Below are 22,304 nucleotides of genomic sequence, written 5' to 3'. Positions count from 1 at the left end.
TTCCTACTAGGGATCCGGCATGAGGTTTTGTTATACTAGGTTTATAACCTGGGTATTTGTTCTAGACTGTGTACCCGAGCGGACAAGTCGAGTCGAGGAGGGGGCTACGTACCGGGGACCCGCGAGATCGTCCGGCTTTGTAACTTGTTCGGCCTCTTTCTTATTTCAAGGTATTGACACTAACAGAATAGGGAGTCTTGACCAGCAAGCTCCTCCCCGGAGGTAAGAAGAGAAGGGTTTTGGCACAGTTTATATACAGTTCAGATAATATCAAAGCGGTAAAAGGCAACATTTAGCACGTTATGCCCAAACATGTAATAAAGATCAGATAATAAAGCCAAATATAACAATTATTCTAAGCTCGAATTCTTGAACCCTGAACCAGAGATTCTGGGTTCGTTTCCCCAGCAGAGTCGCCAGAGCTGTCACACCTCCTTTTTGCGCGCCCTCCCCGAAGGGTAAATGCGCGAGGGAGTTTTTCCAATTTAAGTGATAATATTCGAAATGAGATTATTTATTTAATTCAGAGTCGCCACTTGGGAAAGGTTTGGCTTTTGGTGTCCCAAGTCACCGGTTTATCTTGAATCCCAATTCGTGGAAAATATTCGACTTTCCAAATGAAGTATGCGAACCAGAAATTCTAAGTAAGGAATTCTGTTGACCCGAGGGAAGGTGTTAGGCACCCCCGAATCTCGTGGTTCTAGCACGGTCGCTTAAATTGTTATAATGGCTAAATATCTGATTTTAATACATGTCATGACTTGTGTGCTTTTATTAAGTTTAAACCGCTTGTATTATTATTTATTTTTTATAGAATTGCAACGTCGTGAAAATGCATCTCGGACCACGTCACAATCGATGCGTCCGTGGTTGCTAATACATTCCGACTCCGTTGAGATTTGGATTTGGGTCACATAAATGCGCACCCGAATTTAAGAAGGTAATTTAATTAAATTGCGCCTAAAGAGTCTAACGCGTTATTATCTCTGGGGAAGGCAGTGGAATTCACTAAACAGTCCATCCTAAGAAATCTAAATATTTATTATGACCAATTATTGAGGGCCCCGCAATTTGCATTTGTATTTGGCGAGGCTCGTCTCATTTTTATTTTTTGAAAGGATAAACCTACAGTGACTACATTTTTTCTTTTATGTTCGTCTCTAAAAATGAAAGAAGAAAATATATACTAATTAAATTACATGCTTGGCCAGCTCCGGCCTCTTATTAATTGTTAGATTACAAAAGATGTTAATAGAAAATTGCGCTCGAATCTGTAAGGCGGGGAATTATTTCGTGCCTTATTTCACGAGCGAACATGCTTTTTTTTCAAAAAAATGCATACAAGATTGATAAAATGCTAAACTTACGCTAAACGTTCTCCAAGTTGAACTTAAACTAACACATTTTTAATGAGATTAATGGAATTAACTAGTAGAGGATGTTAAATGGGATTCAAACATTGTCCTATAAACTGCCTAATGGAATCCGATTTTGATAGAGTTAAACTCAAATGATTAAAAACTACATTGCATTTGGCAAGGTTAGAAGCAGTCGGCCTTATATGTGTAAAATATGACTAGAGATAAATTCTAGTTATCGATGTACTAACTAATTGTGCATTCCATAAATTACATAACCATATCATATATACAACTAAACAACTATAGATCACAGTATTAAACAAACTAAGCTTCAGTTAAGTACAATCCACCTAATGTATTTTTTTTCTATTGAGTTATAACCTAAAAAAAATTACACAATCCACTAACACTTTATAAGACTATAGGTACAACACCAAATGATTGAAATTCTTCGCGTCTTTCATTTCATACTCATTGTTACTGTTACATTAGTGAGAAATTCAAGTGTGTACCTGGATATTGGACACAAGAAGGAAAACAGGAGGATCAGCAGATGAAGTATGCAACAACACAGCAACACAAATAGCCACCGCAGTAACCACTAACAAAATACACCCAGTGAACGGAACCAGCATAAAACTCAATGAAAACAGTACTCAAAATCCAAAACAAAACAAACTCCGGAGACTCAGTTGAGGCCAGACAGAAATAGGTGGATCCGCAATGACAGTGGAACAACAGTTTCTAATTTTTGGACACTCAAAGAAAGAAAACCCAGATTTCGAATAGAACAAAGCAGTTAATGCTGAATTCAAAATAAAAAAAAAAGGTGAAGAAAAGCAAAATTTTCAGCTTCTTCTTTGTTCTCAAATCTCTTTTGGTTCTAACCCCCTTCCCTCTCTTTCTGGTTCTCACTTTGCTCTTTTTTTTTTCTATTCTCCCTTTTGGGTTCTGACCCCTGTTTTTCTGGTTCTGCCTCCTTCTTCTTTTTTTCCCCCTTTTTCTTTTTTTTTTTATTAGAAGAGAAGAACTCCCTTTTATAGGCAGGCTGCCCATGGCTTAAAATAACTCCTAATGGCTGTCATTTCCACTTAGGATTGTCTAGGCATGGAGTTTTTCTTCTATTTTAATCTTCTGAACTTCAAAATGTAGTGAATATCCTACTGTACAGCAGGTTCCACTACCATTCTCATGTGCATTTTCAGCTTTTTATCATCAATCCCATGCTGTTACTGATTTCCAGCTACTAAAGGTGCTTAACATATCATCAATCCCACTATTGGTCAATTAATTTCATTAGTTTAATTAATATTTTAGTGCCCTACTGTCAGCCCACTTGCTCTTAAGCATTTCAGAACTTTTAAAAACCCCAGAATACCCTTGAAACTCATGTGATTTATTGTATTACCCTTAAGCTTAGAAGTTTGAGGTTATAGTCTATATAGACTTAACTCCTACGACTGGTTTCAGGTAAGCTTACAGTTCTACAGCTATAACCAATTCCTTCATTTATTGATTCAAACTCAGTCAAACAGGGAAGTTACTCCAATGGCATGAGTAGGTCATATTGGGAACCAATCCTGACCAAATCAAAACCAAAGGATCAAGCAGGCAATTGAGAAGGCAAACAAGGATCAAAACTATACTGAAACCAGCATATTGATACAAGTTCTTAACATAAAGAACATGAGTCATGCTAGAAATTCTACTGGAATGGGCAGCCTCATGTTTTTTTCTAGTTTTCAAGTGAGTTTAGTTGACGACACTTACTTAATTGACCATATGAGCTACAACAGATAGCTAACAAACAATAAAATATATCAAACAGGTCATCAGATGGCTTTCAGTGACTTTAGATGCAACATGGGATTTTAACACGACCTTAACTATCCCATGATTCTAAACAGCTTGGACATATAATTCACTACAAGTAACAAACAAATAATCAGAAGAAAAATGACTACATAAAAGGTCTTTATAAAGACTGACAGAATTGAAAGAAGATAACATAAAAATCAAACAAGCTAACTAATCATACAAGCAAATACAAATACAAACAAAAGCAGAAGGAAAAGAAACTTATCTCGAAAGATTAAGAATAAAATGAACCAGGCCCGAACTGGACTCGACCTCTTTTGAGGTCGAATGGACCTTAATCGAAGTGTTCTCAACTGAGAACACCTCGATTAAGGTCTATTAGACCTCAACCCTTCACTTAATTGGACAAAACCCCAGGTTTTGGATTTCTAGGGTTCTCGGGGCTCAGATTTGGGGTGCGAGCTTTTCTGGTTAGATTCGAACCAAACCAGGCTTGGTTTGGTCACGAGGGAGGTCAGGGGAGTAACTGGTGTGCAGTTGGGGTGGATCGGCATAGGCTGAGTTTGGCTCGAATCTTCAAATGAAGATTCGAGACGATGGAGGAAGATTTGAAACCAACGGTTTGTAGATCCGTGTCCAGGGGGTCGAGGTGCACTAGGAGTGTTAATCTGGTGGTCACCGACATCGTTGCCGCCGGGTTTATGGTGAGGGAATGGAAGGGCGGCGCTAGGGTTCTTGAGGGTGTTTGGGTTCAATCTCCGAAAGAGACGAGGATGAGGGAGGGGGTCTGGCTTAGGGGGCGTGGGGGTAAGCGAGGAAAGTTTATATACGGTACGGGGAGTTGAATTTCGGTCGTTGGATCATTGATGATCGACGGCCTCGATCTTTTCTCTTAAAGGGACGGCGTCGTTTGGTTTAATATTAGGAATGGGTCAATCCGGGTATTAGTGGGTCGAGTATCTGGGGAAAGCCTGGAGCCGTTGGATTGGATTGGATGAACGGCTTCGATTGGTCATGCCTAAACGGCGTCGTTTGGATTAATGAGAGACCTGAACTGGACCGTTGGATCTGTTTGACCAACGGTTCAGATGGACGGTGCCAAAACGACGTCATTTTTTGTATCTGGGGGACGGATTGGATCAATGTGTTTGGGCCTAATTTCTTTGGGTTTAAAAACGAGCCCAGGTCCGAATCTTTTCCTCAATGTTTGCACTCTTTTCTTTTTTCCTTCTTTAATTTCTAATTAAAAATCCGAATTTACAAAAATCCTAAAAATAAATTATAAAATTAAAATTATATCACACAGACATTAATTGATTTTTAGTAATAATTAACACACAATATCATATATTAATTAAACAAAATCAACCATTAAACGCTAAAAATGACAAAATTACCAAAATTAATATTTTTTGTGATTTTCATTCATTTTAAAAAAAAACCAATATGATTTAGTTAATTCCTAATAGTAGAATAAGATCCTAAATTTACACGCAACACATTTTTTGTATTTTTAATTAATAAAATAAACAATTTTTAATTAATAAAATAAACAATCAAAGACAAAACTACGAATAGCTATCAAAATGCCACGCAAATTCACAAAATTATACGCAAAGACAATTTAATTTATTTTTTTTTCGATTTCTTTTGGAGTAATTGTCGTGGAAACAAAAATCACGTGCTCACAACACTTATTCAAAGCCTATAGATATTCTACGATACTAGAGCATTATACAAACACGACGTCAAGGAGAGGAAGTAAGGGTTCCTACCCAAGATATTGTTGATTAATAAGGAGCCAGTGCGAGAAGTAAGTTAAGACAAAGGAAATAACCCAAGAAATATTTCACAAAATATTGATATGGGAATGGGACAATAAGTAGTTAGTAGTCGAATTAGGAAGAGCTAGCTATGGCTAGACAGAAGATACAGACAAATCAACAGATCGCGCAAGATAAACATAGGGAACCCCAATGTAGGGAATTCAACCTCACAGTTATGACATCATGATCGTTGAAATATATCCATATAGGAGTTGGGGAAGTTAAAAAGGTACCGTATGAGTGTTACAGAAATAAACGAGAGTACCACTGTGAAGACAGTCAAAATATTAGCTCAGAGATACCTCTACAAGCACAAGGTCTTGGAGATAAGTAACTATGGGTAATAATAAGCGAAGAAGAACATCAAAAATTCCGTCAGGCATATGATGTGATAAGCTTGTAGCCTTGAAAGAGTCAAAGGATCTCCCCCCAAGTACCACAAGGAAAGACTACTTGAGGAAATAAGGAAAAAGGCTTCAACCAAAGCACAGTGACCTAAGGAGAAATGGTCATACAAAAGCAGTCTCACAACAGATATTATATGCACTCCAAAAGAAAGTGGCACCTACCGTGGCTAATGAATGGGGAGAAAAATTGAAGGTAATATTTGAGACCATATGAGTTGCACAAAAGTTCCGGCATGCGTGAATCTAAGATAAGTTAAGTATGCACGCAACAAGGGGCATAAAGACTAGGAAAAGTAATTGTATACGTTTAAAGGTAGCTGAGATGGAAGAAAGAAATTATTCGATCAACAATCCAGAGTTAGTATATTATGGATGCACTCAAGATTTTGGAGTATTATCCATGCAACATATATAATGACAATCATAAAGCCGTAGAAGACTCCGGTATAAGTTAAAAGAAATAATTGAGCCTAGGGCATAGACAAAGGATCGAGTTGTTAGAAGATTGTATCATGGATACTCCCTAATGCCCATGAAAGCATAAGATAATGACTAATACCAGGAGCAGCAAATCAGAAGATAGCTTAAGCCAACATAAAGACTTCTCAGAAGGAAGAGGAAACTAAAGAGTTATACCAAATAAGTAAACTAGGAGTCTGATTATTAGACCCAGAAAATTATAGACTTCATGATTAAGAACATGGCAGAATCTCTCTTAATATCAGAGGTACAAGAGAAATATTACAGTAGCTATATTATATAGCGGCTCTATGATAAATCCAGTTAGAAGAAGTACCGGCCTCATAAGAAGTCACTATGAAGCTCCCACCGAATTGTGTATGCCCAGAGGTGCAAGTATTATGATAGAGATTCAAGTTGTGAACATGAATTACACCTATGTGGAAGGGAGGTCATGGAAGAGATAAAAGATACGGTGCAAGATTTTAAGGTAAGAAAGGTAAAGGTGAACAACGCACGAGATACTCAAATGCAGAAGGTTGTGAATAGTCAATATTGCGAATAAAAGGCTAGAAGCGCGGGGGTCCATTATCCAGGAATGATAGCAGCGTAGTCAGTAGCATACCTTCCGGCCTATGGTTTCTAAGTAGTGAAAGGTCTAATTAGAGAGTAAAAGAAGAATTAGAGACGATATGATGTCTCGCTTAATATTCCAGAATAACATAAGGAAATCTACAGTGCAATTAAGTTGAAGGAAGGTTGCGAACAAGTATGAATAGATATGTGTAGGTCACAAGCTAAAGTATGATAGAGCAACAAGATTTTAGGAGAATAGGAGTAAGGGTAAGAAAATGTGAATGAAAAGGTGACAAGAATGGATAAGTTCTTGGGATTAAGCTCATGAAAATAAGACAGCTGATGGATTCTCTAAGTTATAGAAGGCTCAGTATAGCCAGAATGAACTCAAAGGAGTCTAAGACCAGTAGCATTTAGAAGAGATGGAATGCTGCCCTGATAGTGAAATAAGGGCGTAATTGTGATAGATAAAGGATGACGTTTGGGCCTTCGATTGAATAATGACTTGAAAAGGATTTTATGAATTGTAAAGGGATAAAATACCCATATAAGGCGAGTCACGTTGGGATGCTATAAAGTACGGTTATGGAAGTATAGTATCACCCCTAGGTGGATCAATCTAATTACTCTAGATATCCCTGATGAGACGTGAGCCCTAGTGGTAGTGTTACATAAGAGATCAAGTTATCAGTAGTAGATGATAGATCAACATTAAGGTGAATCAGCAGTGGATGGACAAAAGTCACAAAGTATGAGGTGAGATTAGGCCGCCATTCTAAGATGAACAAGTAATGAGGAAGCGTTAAAGGACTTAGATTTATACCTATGAGATAAGCAACGAAAGTAACCTGGAGTTCGATAGCATACCTCAGTAACAATAAATCGAAGTAAGAGTTATGGTATAGTATGACCTACCTAGATGAAATAAAGTCATATGGATGGATAATCGCATCCATGAAATAAGGTATAACAATATGTGTAAGTTCAACAAAGTACTGAACACAGAACTTCAGTATACCTACAGATGCCAGAGGGACATTTTATCAAGATATGTATATGTTTGCAAAGTGAAGCCTAGATATTGGCTAAAAGATGGAGGAAATGAAAGAGAAGAGGCGCACATATAAAGTTAAGGCTGCATGATAGAAGGTAGCAACAGTTACGAGATTAGAAGGATATCGACTACAAGTCGTGGTGTGATAAAGAGGCTTAAAGTGGGGGGGGGGAATGCCTTGGCCTTTGGATTTATTTGCAGAACAGTTGCTAGATAGCAAGGAGAGTACTAAAGTATTCGGAGGACATAAGTGATTCAAACGATAAGTGCATCAGTCAACATTCGAGGGCGAATGTTCCAATGGGGGGGAATGATGTTACACCCCATATTTTCGTACACGAAAGTACGCCATAAATAAATTGATGAAAGCTCGGAAATGAGATTATTTTAAGATTATAAGAATTTATGCTATTTTATAACAAGCGATAAGTAAGTGTCAAGAAGGATAAAAGGTATACGAATTAAAGAAAACAAGTTTCGTTGAAGGTTGCCGATTTGGGATAAAATACGGGTCGAGCGATAATAACCGATAATTATGGACTAGTAGCATGCAAGACACCATATGACCACGGTAGTATGATGTATAAAGTATATTAAAAATAAATAGAATTTTAAGTAATTTGAAATAATTTTTAATTATGCGGGTAATTGGTTAATTACCAGATAACGGTATATTACCTAGTTAATTAATAATTAGTGGTGGAGTAATTGGAGTTTTGGATAAAGATTAAACTCAAAACGTGGCAGCAAGCCACTCTTAATAAAATGACTCTTAGTCATCGATTGATTAGGTGGAAAACAAATACAAACTACCTTACTCTTAGTCATTGTTGACTAATCATCTCTAACACCTTTCAAGAAATTTAGACGGACTTGTTATTGCAAAAGGAGTTTGCATATTTCTTGGATGGACTTCAACCAGGCGTTGGAAAATTCCTCCAAGGCTTTCAACAAAATCTCTTAATTACAATATACTTCATCTCTAACATCTTTAAATACAAAACACCTTAAAACCAAGCGTTAGAAATTCCTCCAAGATTTTCAACAAAATTTCTTTCAATCAAACAATCCCAACGAGAATTATTAGCACCTTAGCAACGTAAAATTTTGCGGTTCTAAAAGAGTACGGTGCAACATTTTTCAAGAATATCATGCGAATATTTTCCTACTCCAGGTATGTTAAGGCTATCCCTTCTTTCTTTTGGCATGATCTATACGATACAATTGAAAAGAGAAAATGCACAACTTCCATAAATGTCTCTATTCATAGAAGTATTGAGGCACCTATGTTCTTGAATTTTCATGTGTCCTATTATTTTATCATTTGTTCATGGGTCTCAAAAAATACGTAAATTGATAAAGTTTATTTCATGATATTAATAAGAGGCATTATGGTCTTATGACGTACCAAGAGATTTTATTAACATATTTCATATGTATTTCATGCATTTATACATGCACATTGACCGATGACCAGATGACATTATATAATATTTATATGTATATATATGTATATGGGATATGGGAAAAGGTTACGATGTTATATACGCACCACCACCTGATCAGCTGATATACGTTGAGGATTTTGGCCATAATGGTCAAGATGATATGATGGGATGCCCTCAGAGGCTTGATGATGTTGTGAACACATGTACCTATGCACGACATGAAATTCATATGTATATACATGACACTAAAAATATTCATGATTTATAGTTATTCAAACTTACAGGTTGAGTCATTTACTCTATATTTCTTCCATGTCTTTTACATATTTATTTATGTGTCTTACATACTCGGTACATTATTCGTACTGACGTTCCATTTGCCTTGGGACGCTGCGTTCATGCCCGCAAGTCTCAATAGATAGTTCGAGAGTCCTCCAAGTAGGCGATCAGCTCAGCAGAAGATGTTGGTGCACTCCATTTGCTCCGGAGTTGCGTGTTTGGTCAGTATGATTTAGATATATATTGTTTGGTATGGCGGGGCTCTGTCCCGACCTTTATGATAATTATGTATCCTTAGAGTCTTGTAGACATATGTCATGTACGTAAAAGATTGTATGACCTTATCGTCCTATGTTTAGTATACGAGTGGTTATTTTGGTCTTAGAGGCCCATATATCTTATGTATAAGTCGGTATTCCATGTTGTATTCTACATATTTCACGACAACCTCTCCAGCTCAGTTATCTATGATAGTATGATACGAAAAGATACATTATTTTAGTACTCAATTGAGTAAGGTACCGAGTGCCCGTCGCGGCCCATCGGTTTTGGTTGTGACATTTTGGATTAGTGGTTCATACTCCCAAGCACTTTAACTCATAACATAATAATCTTTAAGTGCAAATTCTTCAATCCACTTCAATTTCACAAACAAGATCACACTCCAAAAAAATTTCCTCTTTCTTTAAGCACCACTTTACTTTATACCCCATTAACAAACAAGACAATAATTTATTCATCTATGTTTTTCTCTCTTTTCTTCTCTCTCTCTCTCTCTCTTACTATTGTTTTTCCCTTTTTAGTTTCCGCTAGTGGTGTATTATTTTACAAAATAAGTGCACCATTTTTTCTTTCATTGGTTCCACTCGAAAGCCACCCCATACTTAGTCCTTACTTCTTCTAGCGCTCATTTCACAATTAAAGTATTTTAAGAGGTAAAGTGATCAAAATAATGTCAAATAAGACCAAAAGGGTATAGGATCGTAATGTGGGTGCCAAATAAAAGTTTACAGGATCAAAGGGGTTTATTAGGGATAGATTTTATTTGTGGCAGACATTAAGTTCAAAAAGATCAAAGAAAGCCTAAAATCATTTTTCAAACCAAGAAAGCCTAGGATTTCGCTTCAACTCACATGTCGAGCAAGTTCTACACTCAGTTACATTGACATGGACTACACAAGAAGATCTCACCATAGATGACACATAATTCACTAAGGACAATTCCATTCCGACTCTCAAACAATTACAAGTATTCATAGAGCCACAAACTATTAAGCATTAAGCACAAAGTAAAAACAAGACATAGGCGTCAGTAGACATGCTATCTAACTCAATAAGGCATTATAAGAAACTTCAAACCATAGGGAAGGTAATACACATACTAGAGCCTAAATATGCTACTATCAAACAAGCCAAAAGGGCTCCTAGAAATCTCATCTTCCTTCATTTATTCCCTAACTAATCTGCTCTAAAAATAAAAAACTTTGACCCGGTTCCAATTATATCCCATGAAAAAGAATCTAGGCACAAAGAAAAATCACGGGGGATTATTACTACCTACAAAAATAAAAGAAATATTTTTATTTTTATTTTTTTTTGTTTTTGGTTAGCTCTAAACCCTCAAAAAATTGTCTAGGATATCCATAGTCGGGAAAAGTCCAATCTTTTTTTTTATTTTTCTAAAAAAGCATTATTCAATTAAACTACACAATTAAAATAGCATAGAAAGTTACCTAGACAATCTTTATTCAATTAAACTAACACAACTAAAATAACATAGAAAGTCAACCAGACAATCTCCTCACCCCACGCTTAAAATTATGCATTGTCCCCAATTCACACCATACTAATAAGAGGGTAAAAGAAACTGTTTGGTAGGCCAAAGGCCAAAGCACTAGCAGCTCATGGGGTACTCAGACTTTTCCCAGGCTTGGTCCTTCGTGCGGGTACCTCACACTTAGTTTCAACCATATGGTTTGTTGTTGCATCCTTCCAATAGCTTTGTTTTCCATGCTCCTAGAAAATAAAAAATCAACATTACAAAAATAATAAAATTTAAAAAATAAAATAAAAGAAAGTAGTAAAGCTGTGTTGCCTCCTAACAAGCGCTTGATTTAACGTCGCGACACGACGTGAATCACTTTCTGCCTCCACTTCGAACTTATGAATTGGACCCCAAGTTTAGATTATGCTCTATGATCATGCTCTTGGGGCAATACAAATTGTTGCGAGGCAAAAATTGAATGATTCTTTATGCACTTTTAGCTTTCAACCGATGAGTGTCACTATACCTAGACGACCTTGAAAATTTCAGAATATAGGGCTCATATACCTCTTCCTTTGACTTTAACATTGGCTTATACATATCAATTTCCATTTCACCATCTGAACATAATGTAGGGAAGTATTTGGAATAAGGTCCAACGTGCTCAATGTAACGACCCGACCGGTCATTTTAAGCTCTAGCGTGTCGTTCAGCGATTTGAGGCCATTAGTAGCTTCACTTCAGGTATTATGACGTATATGTGTGGTTGGAATTAAATTTCAGGAAGTTCGGAGTTGATGTGGAATTCTAATTTCGGAAGCTTAAAGTTTGAGGAATTGACTAATGTTTGAATTTTGAGTAAACGACCTCGGAATTGAGATTTGAAAGTTCCATCAGGTTTGTATGATGATTGTTGACTTGGGCGTATGTACGGATCGGGTTTTGGATGATCCAGGAACATTTCAGAGCCTATTGTGGAAAGTTGGCATTTTGGAAGGATTTCATAAATTTGGGTTGAAGTGAATTTCAATATTATCAATGTCCGTTTGGGATTTTGAGAATGGGAATAGCTTCGTATGGTGATTCTAGTCTTGGGAACTCATCCGGATATGGAATTGGTGGTCCATACGTCATTTTGGGGTATTTGGCAAAAGTTGGAATTTGAAGGTTTTTGGGAAGTTTGATTGGGAGTGAACTTTTTGATATCGGGGTCAGATTCTGATTCCGGAAGTTAGAGTAGGTTCGTAATGTCAAATGTGACTCGTGTGCCAAATTTGAGGTCAATCGCACGTGATTTGGTAGGCTTCGGCATCTAATGTAGAAGTTTGAAGTTCTTAAGTTCATTAATCTTGAATTGGGGTGCGATTCATGGTTTTAGCGTTGTTTGATTTGATTTGAAGGCTTGACTAAGTTCGTATTGCATTTTGGGATGTGTTGGTATATTGGGTTAAGGTCCCAAGGGCCTTGGGTGGATTCTGGATGGGTAAAGGTTTGATTTTTGGACTTAAGAATTTCTGAAGCTTAAGGCTTCTAGTGTAATCGCACCTGCATGAATTTGGCCGCAGGCGCGAGACCGCATGTGTGGCGTATTGGTCACAGAAGAAAAAATGGACTGGAGTTGGCAGGGGTGCATGTGCAACAAGTTTCTGCAGAAGCGAGACCGCAGGAGCGGTCAAGGCCCCGCAAAAGCGGTCAAGGCCCCGCAAAAGCGAGACCGCATGAGCGGATTTTGTCCGCAGGAGAAGATCTGGTTGAGTTTAGTTGGAGCCTCACCTGCGATGGGAATTTCGACAGGTGCAAAGCCACAAAAGCAGCTAATGGACCATAGGTGCGAAGGTCAGGCTGGCCAGTGAGTTTATATTGCGGGATTTGGCCCATTTTTCTTTCATTCTTCACTTGGTTGGTGCAATTTTGGAGAGCTTCAAGGAGGGATTTTAATCATGCAACACAAGGTAAGTGATTCTCATCCATTTCAAGTTAAACACAGATTGGAGCACGAAAATTTGTAGAAATTTGGGGATTTTTAGGAAAAACCTAGAAATTGGTATTTGTGGATTTTGATAACTAAATTGGACATGGAATTGGGAAAAAATTATATATTTGAGTTCATGAGGTTATGAGTAATGTTTATCTTCGAAAATATTAGGAATCCGGGCATGTGGACCCGAGGGTTGATTTATCGATTTTCCGAACGGAGTTGGAAATTATTTAAATTGATTAATTATGGGTATTAGAATACATTTTGATTGGTTTGCACATTGGTTGCATAGTTTTGGATCGTCAAGCTTTGGTTTGAGATGTTAGAGTGGCGTCGGAGCATGTTATGGAACTTTGGAGCGGGGTAAGTCTCTTTTCTAAACTTGTAAGAGGGAATTAACCCCATAGATGAATTAAATTAATATGTGCTTCTATTTGTGGGGTCTACGTACGCACGAGGTGACGAAACTCCGTACGTGGCTACTAATTATGCTTATGTCCGGATAGTTTTAGGTTTACACCATGTCTTATTGATACCGTTATTTGATTATGCTTATTATTTGCCTTGAAAAGAGTTGAAATTGAGGATTTCTAAATTTAAAAAGTTTTCATTTGAATTTTTAATTTTGAAAAGAATTGAGGAATATTTTAATAACTTTGAGAAATCGATGTTCAACCGCGTCACAAGTATATTCCGCAAGCAGGGTAAATTTCCACTACTCCCATGTGTAACTACCCGGGCGCTCGTTTTGAGAGTATAGCTCTGATCCCCTATTAACTGCTTCCCCCGTATCTATTTCTACTATTGTGACTTGTCGGGAGGTTTCGTTTTGGTTTTTGGAGTGTTTTGGGACACTTAGTCCCAAAACGGAAGTTTAAGTCTTAGGATTTGGACCGTAGTTGGAACTGTATAAAGTCGACTCCAAAATAGAGTTCCTTCAATTTTGTTAGCTCCGTTATGTGATTTTGGGCTTAGGAACGTGTCCGGATTGTATTTTGGAGGTCTGTAGCTTAATTAGGCTTGAAATAGCGAAAGTAAAATTTTTGGAGTTTTGGACCGGTAGTGAAATTTTTGATATCCGGGTCAGAATCCGATTCTGGAAGTTGAAGTAGGTCTGTAATGTTGAATATGACTTGTGTGTAAAATTTGGGGCCAATTGGACATGGTTTGATAGGTTTCGAAATCGGTTGTAGAAATTTAAAGTTTCAAGTTCTTTAAGTTTGAATTGGAGGGTGATTCATGATTTTAGCGTTGTTTGATGTGATTTGAGTGCTTGAATGAATTTGTATGGTGTTTTTGAATTGGTTGGTATGTTTGGTTGGCGCCTCGGGTGAGTTTCGGATGCTTAAGGGGTCATTTTTGGACTTTGGGAGTTGGCAGATTTTCTTGTGTTTTGTTGCAGACATTTCCATAATCGCGTTCACGTCCATCCCTCCGCGTTCGCGTAGTGTAATTTCGGAGGGTAATCTAATTGTTCTTCGTGTTTGCATGATTTCGCTCGTGATCGCTAAAGTCTATCCTCGCCTTCTTCGCGTTCGCATCCCTCTCTTCGCGTTCGCGTAGTAGAACTAGGAGCGGGGGGTACTGGTGACCATTTCATCTACGTGTTCGCATTGTTCTGTCCGCGAACGTATAAGCATGTCTTTCCTCTTCCGTGTTCGCATGCTTCCTCACGCGTTCTCATAGCCCAGTTAATGAGCCATCAGATTTTCCTCTCCGCGATCGCATCTCTTTATCCGCGATCACGATGTACAAACACCTGGGCAGAATATAACATTTCAAAAACGAGGGTTTGGCCATTTTTATCAAAACTTGAGTTTGGGAGCTCGGATTTAGATGAGATTTTGAGCGATTTTCAGAGACATCGATTGGGTAATGATTCTACACTTGATTTTAGTTATATCCCACTAACTATAATTATTTTTATCATTTAATTTTGAATTTGGGGTGAAAAATTGGAAAATTTTGAGAAGAGTTCTTAGACCAAATTTTGGGGTTTTGATCGAGATTTTGGTATCGAACTTAAGTAAATTTGGTATGGCTAGACTCATGAGTGAATGTGTTTTCATATTTTGTGACTTTTACCTGATTTCGAGACGTGGGCTCAGGGAGGCTTTTTGAGTGATCTTCCAATTTCTTGCTTTAGCTTCAATTTCATTAGCTAGATTAGTTTCTCGTAGTTATATTTATGTTACATAATTAATTTTGGCTAGATTTGGGCCATTCGGAGACAAATATTCGTGGAAAGAGCATTATTACGGATTGATTTGAGCTTGGTTCGAGGTAAGTGGCTTTCTTAACCTTGTGGGGGGGCGAAATTCCCTTTAGGATTTGATACTATTTTTATATGTGAGTGTCGTGTACGTGAGGTGACGAGTACGTACAAGGGTTATTTATTGTAAAACTCGATTTTTCATTGAGTAATAACCAGTTTCTCCATATTTGAGCTACACTAGCATATGTAACTATCCTGTTTAGTCTAGAATAGCATGCATACGTGTCTTAACTGCCTATCTGAACTCTGTGCAACATGCTTAGTGAAATTCCCGCTTTTCCTTGACTTGAACTTAGCCTTAATTGTAGGTTTTTTTGATGTAACTGTTATTTCTGTTGGTTGAGCTACATTGTCACGACCCAATTTCTCCCTTCGTGAGTTGTCATGACGGTACCTAGTCTCTACGACTAGGTAAGCCTAACACTTTGTAGAATGAAATAAAAGTATGAAAATTAACTACTAATAGTAACAAATATCTAATAAGCAACTAAATGCCACTCGACATATACAAATTTTCATCTCTAAAATGTACCAAACAATTCCCAAAAACCCAGAATACCGCAATTCACATGCTACTAGAAGTCTTAACTGTTCTATACATCATTTCTACAGACAGAAAGAAAAATGAACATAGGGTAATAGAGGGGGACTCCGAGGATCTGCGGGCGTGGGTAGATATACCTTGAAGTCTCCAATAAGCAGCAACGACTGTAACTAGTGATGAGGCTGGTAAGATGAACCTGGATCAGCACACGAAAAACATGTGCAGGAAAGGGCATGAGTATACCACTATGGTACCCAGTAAGTGCCAAGCTTAACCTCGGTCGAGTAGTGTTGAGATCAGGTCAGGCCCCTACTAGTATAAATATAATAAAATAAAACAGAATGAAATATCGCAATAAAAATAGATACAGAAATCTAACAGAGATAGAATGAATGAAAGAAAACATCTCATAACACAGTGATAACAACAGGGCATCTTTCGAGATACCGTCTCGTAGTCCCAAACATAAATGTGTAGAGGGATCTCCCGGAATACCGTTTCGTAGTCCCAAAGTAAATATGCAGAACAGGGGGATCTCCCGGAATACCGTTCCATAGTCCCAAAGTAAATATGTAGGTCAACCAACAGGAATAACAGTTACAGCAAGAGAACCTACAGTTTTGGACTAAGTGCCAATCAAGGAAGGCAGGAAATTGCACTAAACATGCTGCACAGAGTTCAAATAGTCAATTAAAACACGTAGGCATGATCTTCTAATCTATACAGGATATTTACATATGCTAGTGTAGTTCAAATAAGGAGAAACGGTATATGACTTAGTGAAAAATGGAGTTTTACAAAAAAATAGACCATGTACGTACTCATCACCTCACGTACACAGTGCTCATATATCAAACAGTACCAAATCCTAATGGGGTTCCCCCACACAAGGTTAGGCAAGCCACTTACCTTGAACCAAGCTCAATCAATCCATCACAATGCTCTTTCCACGAATATCCGGCTATTAATGGCCCAACTCTAGCCAAAACCAATTACACAATATAAATACAACTACAAGAAACTAATCTGGCTATTGAAATCAAAGCTACGACAAGAAGTTGGAAAATCGCCCCAAAAGCCTCCCCGGGCCCACAACTCGGAATCGGGTAAAGGTTACCAAATATGAACACTCATTCATTCACGAGTATAACCATACCAAATTTACTCAAATCCAATACCAAAATCTCGATCAAAACCTCAAAAGTCGGCCTAAGAATTTTTCTCAAATTTTCTTTTTCTCAAATTTTCCCCAATTTTCCAACTCAAATCCCTAATTAAATGATGAAATCAATAATGGATTAATCGTAAACAACCAAAAGTGAGTTGGGAATCGTTACCCAATAACGTACTCTGAAAATCCTTCAAATAATCACCAAAATCCGAGCTCTCAAGTCAAAAAATGAAGAATGAATTCAAACCCTCGATTTTTGCCCTTTTTCTGCACGTCAAACCGCACCTGCGGTCATATTACCGCTTATGTTGTCCCTCTTTTGCAGATAAGACTCCTCACCTGCAGAGATTCATTAAACTCCTAGGCTCCGCACCTACGCACTGCCCTCCACACCTGCAGACGCACTTCTGCGCTCACTCGTCCGCTCCTACGGAGCTCAACTTCCTTCTCCATTTCGCTTCTGCGATCGCCCTTTCGCAGATGCAGCTCCGCTTCTGCGGCTTGTGCATCGCACCTGCGACCACTGACTCTCATGAGCAAAATCGCACCTGCGCCCTTAACTCCGCATGTGCGAGTCCGCACCTGTGGTCACCGCATGTGCGAAAATACTAGATGCTTAAAACTTCTGCAATGGCCTAAGTCCAATTTTCAACCCATTAAGCATCTGAAACACACCCGATGCCCTCGGGACCTCAACAAATCATACCAACCAATCCTAAAATACCATATGAACTTAGTCGAGCCCTCAAATCGCATCAAACAACGCTAAAAACACAAATCACCCTCGAATCCAAACATAATGAACTTGAAACTTCAAATTTTCACAACCGATACCGAAACCTATCAAACCATGTCCGAATGACCCTAAATATTTCACACAAGTCACGTTCAACACTACGGGCCTACTCCAAATTCCGGAATCAGAATCCGACGCCGATATAAAAAATTCCACTACCGGTCCAAAACTCCAAAATTTCGACTTTCGCCATTTCAAGCCTAAAGGAGCTGCGGACCTCCAAATCACAATCCGGACACTCCCCTAAGCCCAAAATACCCAACGAAGCTGACGGAGTCAACAGATCTCCATTCCGAAGTCGTCTTCATATAGTTTCGACTACGGTTTAAATCCTAAGGCTTAAACCTCCATTTAGGGACTAAGTGTCCCAAAACACTTCAAGAACCAAAACGAAACTTCCCGGCAAGTCACAATAGCAGAAATATATATTGGGGAAGCAGTTCATAGGGGATCGAGGCTCTAACTCTCTAAACGACCGGCCGGGTCCTTACATCTTCCCCCTTAAAACAATTGTTCATCCTCGAACAAGCATAGAGGCATACCTAAAGTGGTGACAAGATGAGGGTAACGGCTGCGCATATCCTGCTCGGTCTCCCAATTCGCCTCCTCGACCAGCTGAGCCCCCCACTTAACCTTTACTGATGCAATGTTCTTTGACCTCAACTTTCGAACTTGCCTATCCAAAATAGCCGCTGACTCCTCAACATAAGATACATCCTTGTCCAGCTTGACTGAGCTGAAATCCAACACATAAGATGGATCGCCGTGATACCTCCGGAGCATTGAAACATGAAATACCAGATGAACTCCTGCTAGGCTGGGAGGTAAGGCAAGCTTAGAAGAAACCTCCCCAACTCGCCGCAACACCTCAAAGGGACCAATAAACCTAGGGCTCAGCTTTCCCTTATTTTTGAACCTCATAATGCCCTTCATAGGAAAAACCCGGAGTAAGACCTGCTCTCCAACCATGGACACAATATCGCGAACCTTCCGATCCACATAACTCTTCTATCTAGACTTTGCTGTGCAAAATCTATCCCGAATCGCCTTCACCTTCTCCAAGGTATCCTGAACCAAGTTCATACCCAATAATCTTGCCTCGCCCGACTCAAACCAACCAATAAGGATCGACACCGCCTACCATATAGAGCCTCATACAATGCCATCTGAATGCTGGACTGATAACTGTTGTTGTAGGCAAACTCCGCAAGTGGCAAGAACTGATCCCCAGAACCTCCAAACTCCATCACACATGTACGAAGTACATCCTCAAGAATCATAATAGTGCACTCGGAATGCCCATTCGTTTGAGGGTGAAATGCTATGTTCAACTCCACTCGAGTACCCAACTCATGATGTACGTCTCTTTAGAACCGTGATGTAAACTACGTACCTCGATCAGAGATGATAGATACCGGCACGCCATGAAGTCTGATGATCTCACGGATATAAACTCAAGCCAACTGCTTGGAAGAATAGGTAGTCATCACAGGAAGGAAGTGCGATAACTTGGTCAGTCTATCCACAATCACCCAAACTGCATCAAACTTCCGCCGAGTCTGTGGGAGTCCAACAACAAAATCCATAATGATCCGCTACCACTTCCACTCCAAAATCTCTAACTTCTGAAGCAATCCATCTGTCCGCTGATGCTCATACTTCACCTGCTGGAAATTTAGGCACCAAGCAATATACTCAACTATATGCTTCTTTATCCTCCTTTGCTGCCTCAAGTCCTGGTACATCTTCGCGGCATACGGATGAATGGAGTACCGCGAGCTATGAGCCTTCTAAAGAATCAACTCACACAAACCATCTACGTTAGGCACACATAGCCTACCTTGCATCCTCAATGCACCATCATCCCCAATAGTGACCTCTTTAGCATTACCATGCTAGAACGTGTCCCTAAGGACAAGCAGATGGGGGTCATCATACTGACGCTCCCTGATACGATCATAAAGAGAAAACCGATATACCACACAATCCAATACCCGACTTGGCTCAGAAATATCCAATCTCACAAACTGGCTGGCTAAGGCCTGAACATCCAATGCCATGGGCCACTCTGCTGCTGGTAGATATGCTAAGCTCCCCAAACTTTTTGCCCGGCAGCTCAAAGCATCAGCCACCACATTGGCCTTCCCAGGGTGGTACAAAATGGTGATATCATAATCCTTAAGCAGCTCTAACCACCTCCTCTGATGCAAATTAAAATCCTTCTACTTGAACAGATGCTGCAAACTCCGTTGATCAGTGTAGATCTCACAAGGGACACCATACAAATAGTGCCTCCAAATCTTCAAGGCATGAACAGTAGCAGCTAACTCAAGGTCGTGGACATGATAGTTCTTTTCATGCACCTTCAGTTGTCTGGACACATAGGAAGTCACCCTACGGTTCTACATCAACACCATGCCGAGGCCAACTCGTGATGCATCACAATAAACTATATAAGACCCCGAACATGAAGGAAATACCAATACTAGGGCTGTAGTCAAAGTTGTCTTTAGCTTCTAAAATCTCTCTTCTCACTCCTCGGTCCATCTGAACGGAGCACCCTTCTAGGTTAGATTGGTCATAGGCATTGCAATAGAGGGATCCCCTCAACAAATTGACAGTAATACCACGCCAAAACTAGGAAGATCCAGATCTCAGTAGCTGAGGATGGTCTGGACCAACTCTGCACTACTTCCACTTTCTTCGGATCCACCTTGATCCCTTCATTCGATACCATATAATCCAAGAATGCCACAGAATCTAACCAAAACTCACATTTTGAGAACTTTGCATATAACTTCTTTTCTCTTAAAATCTGAAGCACTATCCTCAGGTGCTTCTCATGATCTTCTCGACTCTAGGAGTACATCAAAATGTCGTCAATAAAGACAATGACGAATGAGTCAAGATAAGTCCGAAATATACTATGCATCAAATGAATAAATGTTGTTAAGGCATTGGTCAGCCCAAATAACATGACAAGGAACTCGTAATGACCATACCGAATCTTAAAGTCAGTCTTCGGGTTATCAGGCTCCTGAATCTTCAACTGATGATACACTGAACTCAAGTCAATCTTGGAAAACACTCTGGCACCCTGTAACTGATCACATAGGTCATCAATACGAGGCAAAGGATACCAGTTTTTCACTGTAACTTTGTTCAACTGGCAATAATCAATGCATATATACATAGAGCCATCCTTTTTCTTGACAAACAAGATAGGAGCACCCCAAGGTGACACACTAGGCCGAATGAAGCATTTATCAAGTAATTCCTACAATGGTTCCTTCAACTCCTTCAACTCAAGAGGGGTCATACGGTACGGATGAATAGAGATGGGCTAAGTGCCCAGCAACAAATCAATATCAAAGTCAATATCTCTGTCGGGTAGCATGCCTGGAAGATCAGCTAGAAACACATCTAGGAAATCCCTCACTACTGGGACTGACTCAACAATAGAGGTATCAATACTAACATCTCTCACATAAGCTAGATATACATCACACCCCTTCTTAACCATTCGTTAAGCTTTAAGATATGAAATAACTCTACTATGAGTGTAATCTGAGGTACCTCTCCACTCTAATCGTGGTAAACCTAACATAGCCAACGTCACGGTCTTGGTGTGACAATCAAGAATAACATGATGGGGCGACAACCAGCCCATGCACAAGAAAACATCAAAATCTACCATGCTGAGCAATAATAAATCAGCTCTGGTCTCAAAACCACTAAGAGTAATCAAACACGAGCGATACACGTAGTCAACAACAAGAGAATCTCCCACAGGAGTAGACACATAAACAGGGGAACTCAAAGAATCCCGAGATATGCCCAAATGCTAGGCAACATAAGATGACACGTAAGAATAAGTGGAGCCTGGATCGAATAGAACCGATGCATCTCTATGACAGACTGGAACAATGCATGTAAGACAGATTCGGAAGCAACGACCTTTGTACGAGCAGGAATGGCATAGTATCTGGCCTGGCCTCCCCCTCTACGGCGACCTTTACCTCCCCAACCTCCACCTCGGCTGGCTGAGCTGGTGGGGTGGCAGCTGCTGCTGTAATCATAGCCTGAAGACCTGGTGGAGCACGTTATGGTTGAGAAGTCTAGGGACGTGCACCCTTCCTAAGTCTGGGGCAATCCCTCACTGTATGGCGAGTGTCACCACACTCAAAACAAGCTCTAGGAGGACGTGGTGGTTGCGACTAGTTCGGGCCAGGTCTGCTAGACTGACCGCTGAAAGCACCCCATGCAGGAGGCACACTAGATACTGGAGGTGCATAATAAGGCTCCTGAGGTCTAGGAGGAGCTGGAATACCACTGGATGGCCGGAAGAGCTGAATGAACGAGGCGACTCACATAACCCCTACCATGACGAACTGCAGTTGAGGTATGGGCACCAGAATAGTGGCCTGACTTTGGAAAACTCTTGGCCTCTCTCTCCTCCCTATTCTAAGCAAGCATTCCATCTACTCTCCTAGCAATACTCACCACCTACTGATACAAGATATCCATCTCTAACTCACAGGCATGCT

This window comes from Nicotiana tabacum, chromosome 10, assembly GCF_000715075.1.
Source record: "Nicotiana tabacum cultivar K326 chromosome 10, ASM71507v2, whole genome shotgun sequence".
NCBI lineage: Eukaryota > Viridiplantae > Streptophyta > Magnoliopsida > Solanales > Solanaceae > Nicotiana > Nicotiana tabacum.
The sequence above is the reverse complement of the archived record's forward strand: the minus strand, read 5'-3'. Positions refer to the sequence as shown.